This window comes from Ochotona princeps, chromosome 7, assembly GCF_030435755.1.
Source record: "Ochotona princeps isolate mOchPri1 chromosome 7, mOchPri1.hap1, whole genome shotgun sequence".
In the NCBI taxonomy this organism is placed as follows: Eukaryota; Metazoa; Chordata; class Mammalia; order Lagomorpha; family Ochotonidae; genus Ochotona; species Ochotona princeps.
In genome coordinates this window covers 76,530,732-76,545,595 of record NC_080838.1, presented here as the reverse complement: position 1 = coordinate 76,545,595, position 14,864 = coordinate 76,530,732, and the positions used below count along the sequence as shown (strand labels likewise).

Here is a 14,864-nt window from a genome sequence, read left to right as displayed (position 1 = left end):
ACTTTTTGTGACAGATTATCTTTCTAATTTTCCTAATTTGATAAACTTGATCACTGCTGTCTTTCTTTGGATCATGTAAGATTCTGGAAGAATAATTGATAATTCTTAATGGGCAGATTAATGCTTACATGTTCTCTTTGGTACTTTATTTTTTTAAAATCACATCACCTCTTTAAATCCTTCCACCACCTCTATACTTTAAATATCTCTATTTATGAAGGTATTTCCTAAAAGGTTACTTCCACATTTCAATTATATTTCCTCTACCTGCTAGTTTTTGGTAAAATGTTACACACTCAGGAAAATCCGGAGTGCCAAGTTAACAGCATGGATGCGCCTGTCACACAGTTAAAAGGAGCTTCAGAGGAGACAGGGCATCACGGGAGGTTAACTGAGTCCAAGAAGAAGCTGTTCACACACTTAGGACTGCAAGATGATTTATTCACTGATATACTGAAATATGTACTCCTTGGTGATTCAGTCAATGCTCATATCAAGTACCTCAAGGCCTTTGGAAACTGATTTCTAATCTAGAGTGGTTGTAACTTCCTGTTAGTTACAGGAAGGGCTCATAGCTACAGATCTTTTTGATCCAAATGCCCCATCTTTCTCTGCTGGTTAAACTCTTAAATAGTGTCTCTAAAACTTGAGTTCAATCCAAAAATGAAGCATTTGATAAGAAATCCCTGTGCCATAAAGATGAATTTTTATGTTTCCTCTCTTTCTGTAAACTAATATGAATGTTATCTGAAATTAGATTTTATTTAGGTTTGAGTTAATGTGATAAAAAAAAAGTTTTCATTAAGATCCAACCAACAAAACCATATATAAGTTAAATCTAGGCCTCTCATAATCCTGATATGCACATATGTAGCATTAATTTATGAATATCATTAGATTTTCTCTCCATGGTTCTGATTCATACTAATCTCCATAAGCATTCTTATTAAATTTATGTAAATCAAGAAAATCATAACAGCCAATGACAATGCATTTATTTCCATAGGTTTTGTAGCCTGAATTTTGGCTCTCAGCTGGTAACATAACTGCCTGTTGAAAGGCGACATCACCTGTTAGAAGCATAGGATCCCAAGGGCAAAGATGTATCAGCAGATAGTTTTGCAAGCGGTTGATGGCCTCGTGCGATTACACCTGGCAGTTGTAAGAGTGGACACCGAGTCTTATATCCAAGCGATTTTGACAAATTGCCTTAACTTCTCAGGGTCTACACAAAGGATATTAGTAGCATGCATTTCAACATGTCCTTGAGAGGAGCAAATTAGGTAACATGTATGAATTGCTTACCATAGTACCTAGAACATAATAAGAAATATTTTTGTTATTATTGTCTTAGGCAGAGGTTCACTTATATTTTGCAATAAACGAAAATGTGTCCTTGCCAGTACTCTTGAGCAATCAGATATCAATTAATTCATCCTTCATTAGCAGAAGTTTCCTGTCCTTCTTCTGTTTTCTAGAAATAGGTCGGAGGAATAGAGGGAGTCAACCTAAATGCCAAGTAAAACAGGTAGTAATTTACCCTGCCCTTGTAGTTCATCAGAAAGAATAAGCTGATGACATTCATTTGTATCTTCAATACTAGAAATGAAATTTGTATTACATCTGTGTACTGCTTTTTTCCATTTTTGATTTGTAACCAGTATTTTAGTATCAAAGAAATGAAAAGCATGATGCGCTTTCTCCATTCCTTAAACAATGAGGTATCAACAGATACTGTTTGCTCTTTTTCCCGAACCAGTTCTGTCCCTGAACCAGGACAGCGCTGGCTGCTTGGTAAACTCTCGTCTTCTCTGAGGCTGAATCGGGCTTTGCAGGAGGATTGTCACTGAGGCAGAGGAAACGAAAATTCACTTGCCACTTCACTAAGGTTCAGGCTTCTGAACATACGATGTTTTAAATAAAAGTGCTAATGGGAAAGTCTGAGTGACTGCTGACTGCCATTCCTGATTTCTGAGAGTTAAAGTGACCAGGGTGAAATGCTCCAACCCGCTCACTGTGCTGTAGTAATGCCAGCACTGTGACTTGAGTTACATACGGAAGATGTGCTTGCTACCCCAAAGGCATGCTGATCGGAAATTTTTACAAGAAATGATTAGTTTATATTAGCTCATTTGTAATATAATCTGACAACTACTTGTGAAATTTGCCAAATAGTTTTAAAAATTGTACCTGTAGTACTTGAATAGCCTGTAACACAAAGTAAACTTGTATTCTGTTATGGTATAAGCATTAATATATTATGAATGCAGATATTCATATAAGTCTCCTATGGCCTGGGTAAGGCTTCCTTTGAGACTCTCCATGCCGTTTATACTTTTTTCTCCTTTATGTTCTTACATGAATGAGGCAAACGTGCTGTCAAAATTTCTCCTTTGCACATGCTCTCCATAAGAACACAATCAGGAAACAGTGTGGTACGTTAAAGGCAGCTATGCCTTGATTTCCAGGTTAATAGCACAAATGCAGAGAAGGTATAGTCAGAGAGTGAAACAATGCTATGAATTCCCTGATTCATAGCTCAAGGTGGGGCAAAGAATGAACAGAATAAACTCTCCATGCAAATGGAGAAACCGTTAGGTTAGACATTCATTTCCAGTCAATCAAGGTCAAAGGTTTGCTGTGAATGGTTGACCACCACTGTAAAAGGAGAACTGTTGAAACGCATATACACCAAGTCCTTTCTGGGGCTTACGGTGCCTCTTTGATGAGACTCAGGGTTATCCAGTCACTCACAGCCAAGGACATCAAAGTAACAATCTTCCATGTGTCTCTTTATGGAAAGGATTCTCTATCTTTGTACAGTTCTTCTGCTGCTACTATAATTCTTCAGCCTTATATTTAGTTGGCAGTCTCTATGGACTCTCATAAATTAAACAAGTGGCCTGGTGAAAACATTTTAAATGTGAGTGTGGTACACAATTTCCATTTAGGTTTGAAACATTCCTGTTATGTCATATAAGTTACTGATGATGTAAATCCCCCCCATTATCATTTTTTAGAGGTAAATGTGAAAACTCTAACTTAGGATTGCTGGGATCCTTTAATAGAATGTAATATACCTCCTAGTTCTTGAGAAATAGGCATTTCCCCTTTAATAAAATTACTCCTGTTTTGCATATGCATTTGCACAGTGTTCACTTTTTGCTATCTATTCTCTTTTTGAGGAAATTTTGTTTTTTGGTGGTAAAGTAGCTTGCCAGGACTACGTGTTTAGTAAGGGTAAAATCAAGTTCTCCTACAAAATCCTCTTCATGATGACAACAAAGTTATGTTTTTGATGTAATAGCAATTCTTCAAGGAACCTACTGAAGATTCCCATAATGGCACTTGTTTTTAGAATGTTCTCAACTGCTGCTTCATTTTATCACCTAGTATGGAAAATAGGTATTCTTAGAATTGGAGTTTCTTACAACTTTCTTATTTTTCTTCATTTGTTTCTACTTTCTTAAAGAATTTTTTTTAAAATAGGTTCATTCTATCCTTGCAAAGAAAAAAAAAACATTTTAAAACTGTAAATACAGATTGAGAAATAGCATGTTATTTTTACAAAACTTTCTATGAAAGATGTTGAATTAGAATAATTATTTCTTGGCTGGAAATTTAGGTTTAAAGGAGATTATTATGGTCATTTTTTCATTTCCTGACAGTTTTTAAACTATTCTATTTGGAGAATCTTTTTTCTTTTTTTAAATATTTTTTATATTTCAGTAAGGGGATGAAAATATTGGTTAGGTCACAGGGAAATGATGTTTAAAAAAATTAGATAACATCTTCTACTTTTGACTAACAAAACAAAGATATAACTTTCCTCAACTCTTAGTATTCCTGCATTTATGTTCCTTGAAGTCCTGTCCTTCTCTTCAGGAGAGTACGGTAATGCCTAAAAAAGCACAAAATATATCTGCATAGAAACTTAATAATTTTATAAACTAGTTTGTATTCTAATTCTGATTTTAACAAAAATCTATAAAATGCCTAATCACTTAAAATTTAAAAGCAAGTGGATCCCAATAGCTCTCATCTACAGAAAATGTTCCAACTGTAATATAAAAATTGTAATGTTACAAATGTAATATTTAACATGTATCGTAATCAAACAGTCTTTCTTGCCAATCATTATTTTGCTATCCAGTGGGTCAAATTAACTCATATTCTGTATTTGAAAGGAAACTGATGTTAATTCAATTACACAAAAAGTTTAAAAAGTGAGAATGTGAAGGAAAATAGGAAATATATTTAGTGAAAAATAGTTCTCATTAGGAAAAAGACACTTAAATTGTCATTTCCAGTAATTGTGTAATGGCCAATTATAATAGCTCCTGTTACATAACATAGAAAGTTCTGCATTTTATATGCCTTATATACCATATGCCACTTTGTAATTAGCATTTATGTAATAGACTTTCCTATGACTTAAAATTTATCATTATAAGAAATGTGGATGCCTAGAGACACAAGAGAAGTTACCCGAAGTGTTATAGAAAGTAATTCCAAAGCAATGAAAACGTTGCTTTATTGGATCCTCTTATCGTTTATGTCATTGTATAGTTCTGTATCAAAAAAGATTTCTAATTATTTTAATTTATGTAAGTTGAACCCATGAAGCAATGAGCATCTCTACTGTTTCATTTCCTGTGATGCAAAACTCTTAAAATGTTTTTATGTTTTATAAAATCAAGTCTTATATGACACAGATGAAATAAAGTTAAATTTGTATGTTTTGAAAAAAAAAAAAAAGAAAGTAACTCTGGAAAAAAATCACTGAAGAATTAAGAAAGATTTGAGGATCAATAGACTGAAGGATGAGAGTCAGTTGTGATTTGGAGAAGTAGGGACAGAAAAGTTCCTGAATGAGCCTTAGGCAGAACAGAGCAGAACCAATTCAGATCATCTGATGAAGGAAGCCCACTAGGAACAAGTGTATCAAAGGCATTGTTTCATTGATATCTTGTTTCAGAGTGCAGGTTGTTTTTTTTTTAATACTGCTTATATTAATCAGATAACTTGCTGTTTTTTTAATTTTCAAGATCATGCTTAGTCCAAACTTTCAGCTTGTAAACTTGCATAAATTTCACAGTGTACAAAAGCATGTCACTGTTAGTAAGCTACACTGAAAGTCATATCTTTCTCACGTTCGCAAGTCACATTTTTTAATCAGCAGTACTTTCATTTGTTCTGATGTTTTCTTTTTTTATTATAAATAATACATATTTATTAAAAATTCAAATACAGAAATAAAACCACAATATCCCACCCAGTATACAGACAGCCACATAAATCCCCTTCCCTCTAATCCCATTCCCCAGAGGTTATCACCGTGAACAAGTTAAAGTATATCCTTTGAAACATTTTCCTTTGTATATACAAGTATATATAAACACACATAAATGCACTTTTGCCCTTTACAAAAATGAAATCATGTAAATGTACATATTAATCTTCAATTTCTATCTTCATTCAATATACAGAAAATTCACAACAAATCTGATTATCAGTCTTCTTGGTTCGTTTTCCATTAAATAAAATTCATATTCAAGCATCTGATGTTTTCTATATGCAAAACAGTATAAGAATTAAGAAGAAATATGTGTTTGTGGTTAACTATATCTTATTAGCAAAGTCTGAAGAAGCAACCAAATTTTAAGGACATAGATTAGAAGCCACAAAATGAATAATAACATATATTTTTTGCTAAATGCATTTGATTTACTAAATTCAGCTGTGGTTTTCTATTGTTTGTGGCAAAGCAAAATTGCTCCAATATCTTCAGTTTCAGTATTTTGGTTGTATTACACTGAAGAATTTAAATGTCCAAGGCAATAAAACCCAAATGCTTTGACCATAAAAGATGAGCTTTAGACATAAAGGACTTAGTTTAAATGAGTTTCAATTCATCATTCTACTGCAAGTCCACCACTTCTATACTTGTTAAAAAAAAGATCAACAAGGAGTTCGAATTCCAGTACCATCATTATCAGCTTAATAGTTGGAAAACCTGAGATATCTGAGTGGTTTTGTGTTTAGGAATTATATGAAAAATGTCTTTGAATATCTATCGGCACCCATTGCTTCATCTGCAACATAACAAGGTGGTTTTGCATATCATGGGGAGAAGATCAAGTGGTAAAAAAAAATGCCAGCTTAAAACTTTAAAAAGTGCAACATTTACATTTTAGCTTCAAGAAGGTTTTTAATACAGGAGGATCACAAACTATATGAAAGGGTGCTTAAGGTTATTGTCTGGAAAGTAAAACACACTCATTGTAGGTGAAACTTCTGGGGAACACTGATATAGTCTCATTTAACCAATAAACTGTTCGTGCCCTGGCTATGTAAAAATATCAATAAATCAATAAAAATTCAGTAACTCAGTATACTCAAAACAAAATATAAAAACAGGCAACTTACAACAAATAAAAGCTTATGGCCAATAAACAGAAAAAAATTGCATCTTGTTAGTAATGGTAAATGCAAAATCTAATAGTGATATGTTATTTCATAATTAGATAGAGGAAAATGACTGCCTGTACTAAATCCCAACAAGAACATGAGAAATTCATTCTGCCTGCAGGAAGGTGAACTGGTACAAAGCAGCATTTACAGCATGTTGTAATTTGAAACTGTAGAGAACAAAAGAGCAACAATTCCACTTCAAAGTGTCTTTTTGATAGACAAGCCCTACAGCGTCACCTCTGCATGTTTACCCTCTAGACAGTGTGGCACATTGAAAGCCTATCAGTACAAAATACAGGTAACGAGATAGTAAAGAGGAGAGTCCCAACTCTGCCATTTATAGGAGCGACTCCTCTATAATCAGAGTATTTCATTTGATGTTTAACGGACATAACCAAATCTGTGCTTTGGTCTAAGTGTGTCATTGAAATCCATATTAATAGATTCCCAGTGAATGAATTAGCTATTACAAGGAGCTCAAGTATCTGCAAACCATCTGAATGAAATTTAATAGGCAGGTTGATTAAAATTTAATAGCAAGCTTGTTGGCTATTAAAAGCGCACAGAGTGATAAATCAAGATGTCAGCTCCTCCGTTTATGACTTCAGAAAAAAAAAATGATGAAGGAGCACCCGGCTTGCAAGAAAACACTTCCTCTCTGGCACTTTGTCATCTCGTTCGCTTACTTTCTGTGGTTTTTGAAAGTTATTTTACATAACTTCTATGTTTATTCAGGCAGACTTCATCTTTTTTTTTTCTTTTAATAAACAATCTGAGTTTCATTTCTGTGGTTGTTCCTGTTTTATAAAGTATTCCTATGAGGCCGAAGCACTCATGGTTCTCACAAGTGTGCATGTCTTGCTTCTCTTTTTTTACACAGAAAAGCAAAAATTAAGAAATTAAATATTTAACAAACAATGACTTTTGAATCTGTTGTCTGTAGTTTCAGAGGTATCTTGTTACCTAATTAGTTTGATTTGTACTTCTTTGGAATATGAAAATTAAAAAGTTGATACTGCCCAAAACACAATTGGCGAACAGTCCTAACGAAATTAGGTTGAAATGTGCTCCAGAACCCTTAGAGTTAGAAAGTCATTCATTAAATGCATTCAAGTAGAACCACAATTGTGCCTGAGTTTGAATAATTAATAAATGTCTCAAGCCATGTATTTAGGAAATTAAGTGAGGACAATGTTATAGGTCTTCCTCAGGTCTTACTTACACGTCTTTTTCCATAAGGCTATATTGCAGGTGTTACATATATAAATAGTGTGTCTTTTGGCAATTTTAACTCGCTTTTTTTCCCCAGTTTTCTTATTCAAATTATGGTTTACTTGCTAGGGAGAGAAACTTCAACTCTTTCCCCCTAAGTTATCTAAAATCTCAAAACAAACATAGTAAAAGACATATGAGTCTTTTCTTAAAGACTTTCTTTAACTTCCTTCCAACAGTGTGGCAGGTCTATACTGCTGAAAGTTTGAAAGCAGCAACAACCATATAAGTGTTTGGAAGTACACAATGTTATCTGAATACTAATTTGCAGATACTTCTACCAATATCACTATTAATAATGGCAAGCAATTACAATGCAACCTTCTATGATGTAAAATAAAGCATTCAAATCAAGATTTAAAATAAAGTGGCTACACCTTCATTGTATAGTTAAGTTACACATAACCTTTTGTGTATCATTGAGTTATTCCTTAATTATATAGCAAAGTAAATTCTAGCTATAGGCTTTTAATACCTGTTTCTCTGTTGTCAGAAACAAGTGGTAACTGTCTAATAAATCCACAGAATATAGGGCTGCATGTCAACATATGTGAATCATCACATAGCTGTGAACAGAGACCCAACCACAAAAATCTGTATTTTTGGTGAAACTGACATACAAAGCAAATAGAATTTTTATATCCCAAATTGAAAAACTCAGCTTTGATGGCAATTATTTAAAAAGCAGACCCTAAGGCTCATGGAAAAAGTTTAGTTTAGAATCACAGATAGTCATTTTAAGAAGGGTTCTTTTCTACTTTATACCTGAAGATAGAGACTGATATTACAGTTTCCAAATGAGTGAGTTTTGAATAGAATAACCATGAGTACACTGTTCTCAAATGCGTAGTTTTACCACACAACTGTCGTATTTCTTACTTTTTGACAACAGAATGCGTGTTATGACATTGTAGGCTCTGAATGACAGCACTGTCTGAGTTCAGTGTGATACATTCAAGTGAGGATTGGAAATCTAAGGCAGATCAGAATGCTTTGAAATTGTGAAGTAGAAAAACAGATCTGAAAACAGATGACAGTTGGATCTCACTTGGATTCATATTATATTATTCAGAAACATAATTCAAAGACTTGTTCTTGACAGCGAGCTAACACAAGCATCCAGAAAAGCTGCTAAAATAACTTGAATTGGCATCTGGCTCTGTCCATCAATTTTTTTTTCCCTAACATAATTCTGTTCTTATTGGATCATATATGATGGCCAAAGCTCTGTCAGTTAAGACCCTGGAGATCTAATGAACCAACTGAAATGAGTATTATTCAGTAATCACTTAGCAATATGCTTTTCAACTTCCACTTATGCAAAAACATAGGATATTTTGTTTTGCTTGTTTTATCCTATGAAAACAGATTCACCCCAAGGGTTCTTCCTTCTATAAATCCCTCATGTTCGATATGATTGCCTCTTGGTTTTTCTCCCTTGGTTTGTCGTAACAATTTTTATAAAGCCATTTCCAATATACAGCTTGGTTGGTAAAACAGATCTATAAAAAGCAAAGTTCTTATTGGGTGATATTGAGGTTTCTTCATGTCTTAATTTTGACCCAAAATGGAGCCTTTATTTTTTATATGTAAAAAATAATCTTTGATATATATATATATATATATATATATATATATATATATATATATATATATTTACAGAATGAGACCTGCCACACTATTGGAAGGAAGTTAAAAATCACATCAAGAATTAGACATTTGGCATTCTTAAACTTTATAATTATAAATTATAACAGAATTATTTCATTTTAGCTTTATATTTTAAAAGTGCTATCAATTTCATATAGTTTTTTTTCATTATTTAAACATTTATTGAGTTCTAGGAAATTGTCCAGTACAATTGGTAGAAAGCAGTAGAAACACTCTTAGGTATTCCATTTTCCTGAAAATTTTCCAATGAAAATCGTCACAAAGCATTATTTTTACATATGCACTGTTTACACTACCACCTCCCCTCAAGCAGGAAGAGAAATCCAACTTGACTTGTATCTTCAAACTGACTAACCAATACGCTTAACTTTTCAGCTGAGAAATAGTGACAGATGGTCTGTGTACACTGAACTTTCTGGAAGTCTTCAGTACTCTCACAGCTGTTAGAGGAAAGTTTACAAATCAGAAGTGAGCCGCAGGAAGATGGAATCCTGGAGGATAGTGTCAGGATTCCAAGCGACCTAAATCAGTCTGGCTAACCAACCAGAAGCAGAGTAGATTTCTGCCAAGACAGGTGAAATGCAGGTGTGCTACAGAGAAAAGGCAGGCATGCACTTGCACCTGAAAGATGGAATAAGACAGGGTTGGCAGGAGTTTTCAGACATTTGCAGCCAGCTGGATTAATTTTGTCCTCTGATCATTCTTTGATCTGGTGTCAGGACCACCATTCAAAAATCTCATTGAAATGCCAAAATATGAATGTGGACTGAGGAGCCAAGTGTTAACATCTGCTAAAAAGTGCACTGGTTTGGGATGATGCTAGCAAGAAAGACTTTGTGGGATCGCTGCAAGACCTGGTGTCCAGGAAAGTGTGCTGACTGATCACTTTACTAAGTCAAATGAGGGATACAGATTTCTGCACTGGGACTTAAGCTTTACTGAAAAGCTAACAAAACCATATTACAAACTGTATCTTTGCCCTTCTATGAAAAATGTTAACCACCCAATCTTGTTTTCTACTCTTTTGTTACTTTTCTGGAGCCCTCGCTGGAATCATTGGCTCTGTGGAGTCACAGTTAGTTTAAAAGCAGCAAATGACATTTGTTTCAAGTAGTACAAGAGATAATAGAAAGGAAGATAATAGACACAAAAAATGCAACTGATTTTAAGTAGTGATCCTTTTTATCAGGAAACAGGTCTTTAGTTAACAGTGCTTTTTTGTTGTTGTTGTTGGATTGTTTTACATTTTGTTTTATAAACATTTATGATTTTGATGCCAACAGCTGGTATATTTCTAGTTGTCACTGTGCCGTTTGTCATGGCAACAGGTTGCTAACTGGCCCTGGATTGCTCCATAGTTTGAGGAACAATCCAGAAAAACCATGTGACTTTAGTTCATAAGGCTTGCTCACTATACTCCAACAACATCTACAATCGTTGAGGCAGTCTTTTAAGCTTAGGAGAATTGATGAAAAATAAAACGAATGTTAGAAGTCGGCCTTACTAAATGATTAGTTTCACTGACCAAATATGATTTCTCATGGCAGCCACCAACCTGTTCTCTCTCTCTCTCTGTCTTTTTTAACTTTGTCATTTCATGAATGTTATGCAGATGAATGAAATTGCGCAGTGTGTAACATTTGGGGATTAGTTTTTTATTTATTTATTTTTTTACTCAGTATGACTCTGTAGAGTTTCATTCAGGTTGTTTTATGTATCTATAGTTTATTCTTTGTGCTGCTAAGTAGTATTCCAGAAAATGAATATATCCTACAGATTTTTTGAGCATTCACCAGTCGAAGGAAACTGGGATTGTTTTCAGTTTGGGGTGATTACAAACTCAGTTGCTTCGACATTTATGAATGGGTTTTTGTGAGAAAATAAATCTTCATTTCTCTGGGATAAATGTCTCAGATGCAGTTGTTAGGTGATATAATAACTGCAGGTTTACTTGTGTGAGATACTGCTAAAGTCTTTTCCATGGTGGCCACACTACTTTACATTCCCACCAACAATGTGAACGCTCCAGTGTTTAAAAAGCATCCTTGCTAGCGACCAGTTAATGCTTGAGAATTCTGATTTGAGATGGGTAGTGCTGTTTTGCTGTGGCTTTACCCTTTATTTCCCTGAGGCCACTGGCAGTTCTTGTCTTATTGGCCACTTGTAGAGCCTCTTCATAAAAGGTCTGTTTATGTCTTTGGTCCATTTTCCAACCGGATTCTGTTTGTTACTAGTGTTGATTTTTAAAAGCCACATTTCTATACTGCAGATACCAGTTGCTTGTTAGCTCGAAAATATTTGTAGATTTATTTGCCAATATTTTCTCCTGGTCTCTAGCTTATATTTTCTTCTCTAGTATATGTGATATTAATATAGACGCGTGTGCTCAACCTATCCTTGTACAATTTGTATTTCCCTTTCCTTCACCACTTTCCTTTACCCTTGTACAAAAATACATCAGTCTGCCTCTTATTTTCTTACATAGCCGGATTATATTTAATAAAACTCTCCCTTTGACCTGTAACATCTTAAGAGAGATCACCTTAGACTTGGACAAGTCACAACTCAGTGATACGCAGTAGAAACTAAGCACATGTGTGCACAAACAAAGAAAAGAAGTTAAGTTTGTTATGTTGCTGTGCATAAGTTGGTACAACTGATTGGGAAATGGCAAATGGAATATGTGCGTGTTGTTTGCTATTGTAAAGTTAATATCTTAAAAGAATAATCATTTTTATCAGATTTATAAGATCATGAGGTTACTGTATTTATTATGGTGTACTAATAAATGTGATTATGTTTAATTTTACTTTGATTGGAAATAATATTTTATAGAATTTAAGGAATGTCAGATTCTCCTGTTGTGTCAATAACTGCTCTCCAAATGAGGGTTTGATTGTAAATGTTATCTTTTATTGATTTTTACCTCCATTGAAAACAACCCAGTGGTTTCTTGAATGAGGGAATGTTTTGTTTAGGTTTTAGCTTTTCTTTGTGTTTTAAAATTGTTTTTGGCTCTGTTTGTGTTTTGTTTGTATGGATGACTGGATTTTGTGTGTTTATTTTTAGCAAGCATGGGAGTATATTCTTGCTTACACCTTGGGAAGGAAAGCACCCAAATGTGGCTTCCTCAGCGTTGTAAACCATCTCCCTTCTTTCCCACGGATGCAGGCGTGTGCACTGTGGGAAGCATGTGCTTTTGTGGCATATTTTTTTTAGTCTAATTAGCTGCCTGCTTGTAATCAGGACTATATCAGGTGTTGTCATTCTAAATGTCTCCTTTCTGTTTCTCAAACACATTTGCCTGATTGACCTTTTTTTTTCTCTGTCTTTCTTTGTGGCTGCTCCAGGAGCCATGGCTAATCATCTTATAAGCAGTGCTCTGCTCCGTCCGCATGGTACTAACAATCCCTATAACACATTGCTTGGGGAACCGGCGGTCTCTAACAACCCTTCTGTCAGCATGTACAACGCACAAGGTGTGCTGGACTTTATCTTAATTTCTTCAAGTGAGAGTCCCATTTTATGTAGCTTTTCTGGGCACATCCTGTTTTTCTTTCTCCTGCCTTTGTTTTGGAAGCAGGCACAGAGACTCCTTTCCCATTCCACTACTGTTGGTGTTTTTACTTTATGTTTCCATTCTCCTTAGGTTTTCCTTAGTAAGAAATGGGTTCCTTGTGGTAAACAAATGTTTGATCCATCAATTTGTGTTTGTTTCTCTGTAACGTTATGAGATATATTGTGGTTTGTCACGACTTTCCTTGTTGTGCATTTATTTGTGTGTTCAGTGCCTGTGTATTATTTTGAGAAATGAGATCTTTGTCCAAGGTAAGTGAGATAAGGATGACTTGATCCAGTAGTCTTGTGGTTATAAAGTTGAGGACATATGTCTGGGTTTTCCCACGCACTAGCACTGAGGATAGCATTTAGATAAACTCTCAGGGAAATGGCATGTGAGCCACGCAGTGGTGGAAAGCACAGCAAACTGCACAGCAGCAGCGCCAAGACCTCCCCTCACCCTACTCTGGCCTCCGGGAGCTGGCCCAGACAGGCCACAGAACTGCTTTATTCCACTGCACCTGCATGTTAAAAACAAGGCTTTTGAATATGGTACCTCTGCATATCCTCCAGCTGGAAAAACATATAGAAATGAATTGTTTCTCAAACAAATCAACAGAAATCTCTTATAAGCTCGTGGAGTGGTATTAATGTTTGCAGGGATTAAACTTTGTCACATGCCCAAGAACTATAAAATATGCTCCATGTGTAAAGACACCACAGGAAAAAGGAATTCATAAGAAAATAAAAGAAAAAGAAAATCCTTAGTGATCTCCATAGCTAACATTGTATCTGAGGGAATTCCCTACTGTCGACTTCCGAGGTTCTTCAAGTTGAATGTGATACTCACTCACATGGGTTTAAATTTTCCAGGCAATTTTTGAGTAAACTTTGCAGGATTATCTTAAGAACCTTTAGTTTTACTTTTTAGTCAGAGGTAAAAGATTAGTGGCAGGACAGCATAAATCTCAAGTGAAAGCTCTATTTCAGAAAAGCTTGTTTGTGCAGCCTTGCCGCTGCAAGCCTTAAACCTTCTGAGCTCCCCAACATGGCCCCTAAGAAGACCTGAGATATGATTTCAGATTATTTCTAGAATTCCAAAGTCACTATGAAAAGATGACTAAAGCAATTGTTCTTTTATTTGCTTGTTTATTTTTAAAGCTTTATTTGTTCTTACTTGAAAGGCAGATTTACAGAGAAAAGGAAAGACACACAGATCTTCCATCTGCTGGTTCATCCCAAGTGTCTGCAGGAGCTGGGCCACTGCAAAGCTGGGAGACTGGAGATTCTTCCAAGTCTCCCACTTGAGCGCCAAGCCCCAAGGATTGTAGTCATCCTCCACTGTTCTCTCAAGCCATAAGCGGGGAGCTGGATTGAAAATGGAGTAGCTGGAACTCACACCAGCTCCGTATGGCCGCTGGTCCCCCTTTGCCATGGCACTGTCCCCAGGGACTCTTGAGTTGTTTGTAAATATGATCAAATATTTCAGCAAACTAAATTCCATCCAATTCTTTATGGTTTAAGAGTCTAAATTACAGATTTAGAATCCCAAGAAGGGGTAGAGCTCATTTCAAGCCCTCTTTCTGTCACTGTTAACTGTCATGATAAAGAATTTGCTTGAGAGGGACCTCAGGATGATTTTATGCTCAAAGCTGCTTCAGAAAGTTGATGGAAAATGGAATTAGAACATAAGTTGACTATGCTTTTTTAAAAAGTGTTTAAATTCATACTTTTTCCATAATTAGTATTTCCATAAGCCTCTTTGAAGACTCCTGATATTCTATTTACTAAATATTCCATTTGTTAGGTAGATTGATTGATAGATATTTCTTGTCTTCCTATTTAACTGAAATTTTCCTCAGGCCATGAATGCCCTATAGTGCAAAGGA

The 14,864-nt window shown here is 35.0% G+C and overlaps 1 protein-coding gene across 4 annotated transcripts in view; it reads left to right on the top strand.

Moving 5' to 3' along the window:
- Positions 1–14,864, top strand: part of ADGRL3 (adhesion G protein-coupled receptor L3) — a 780,978-nt gene that overhangs the window by 760,389 nt on the left and 5,725 nt on the right. The gene's annotated exons all lie outside the window — the stretch shown is intronic.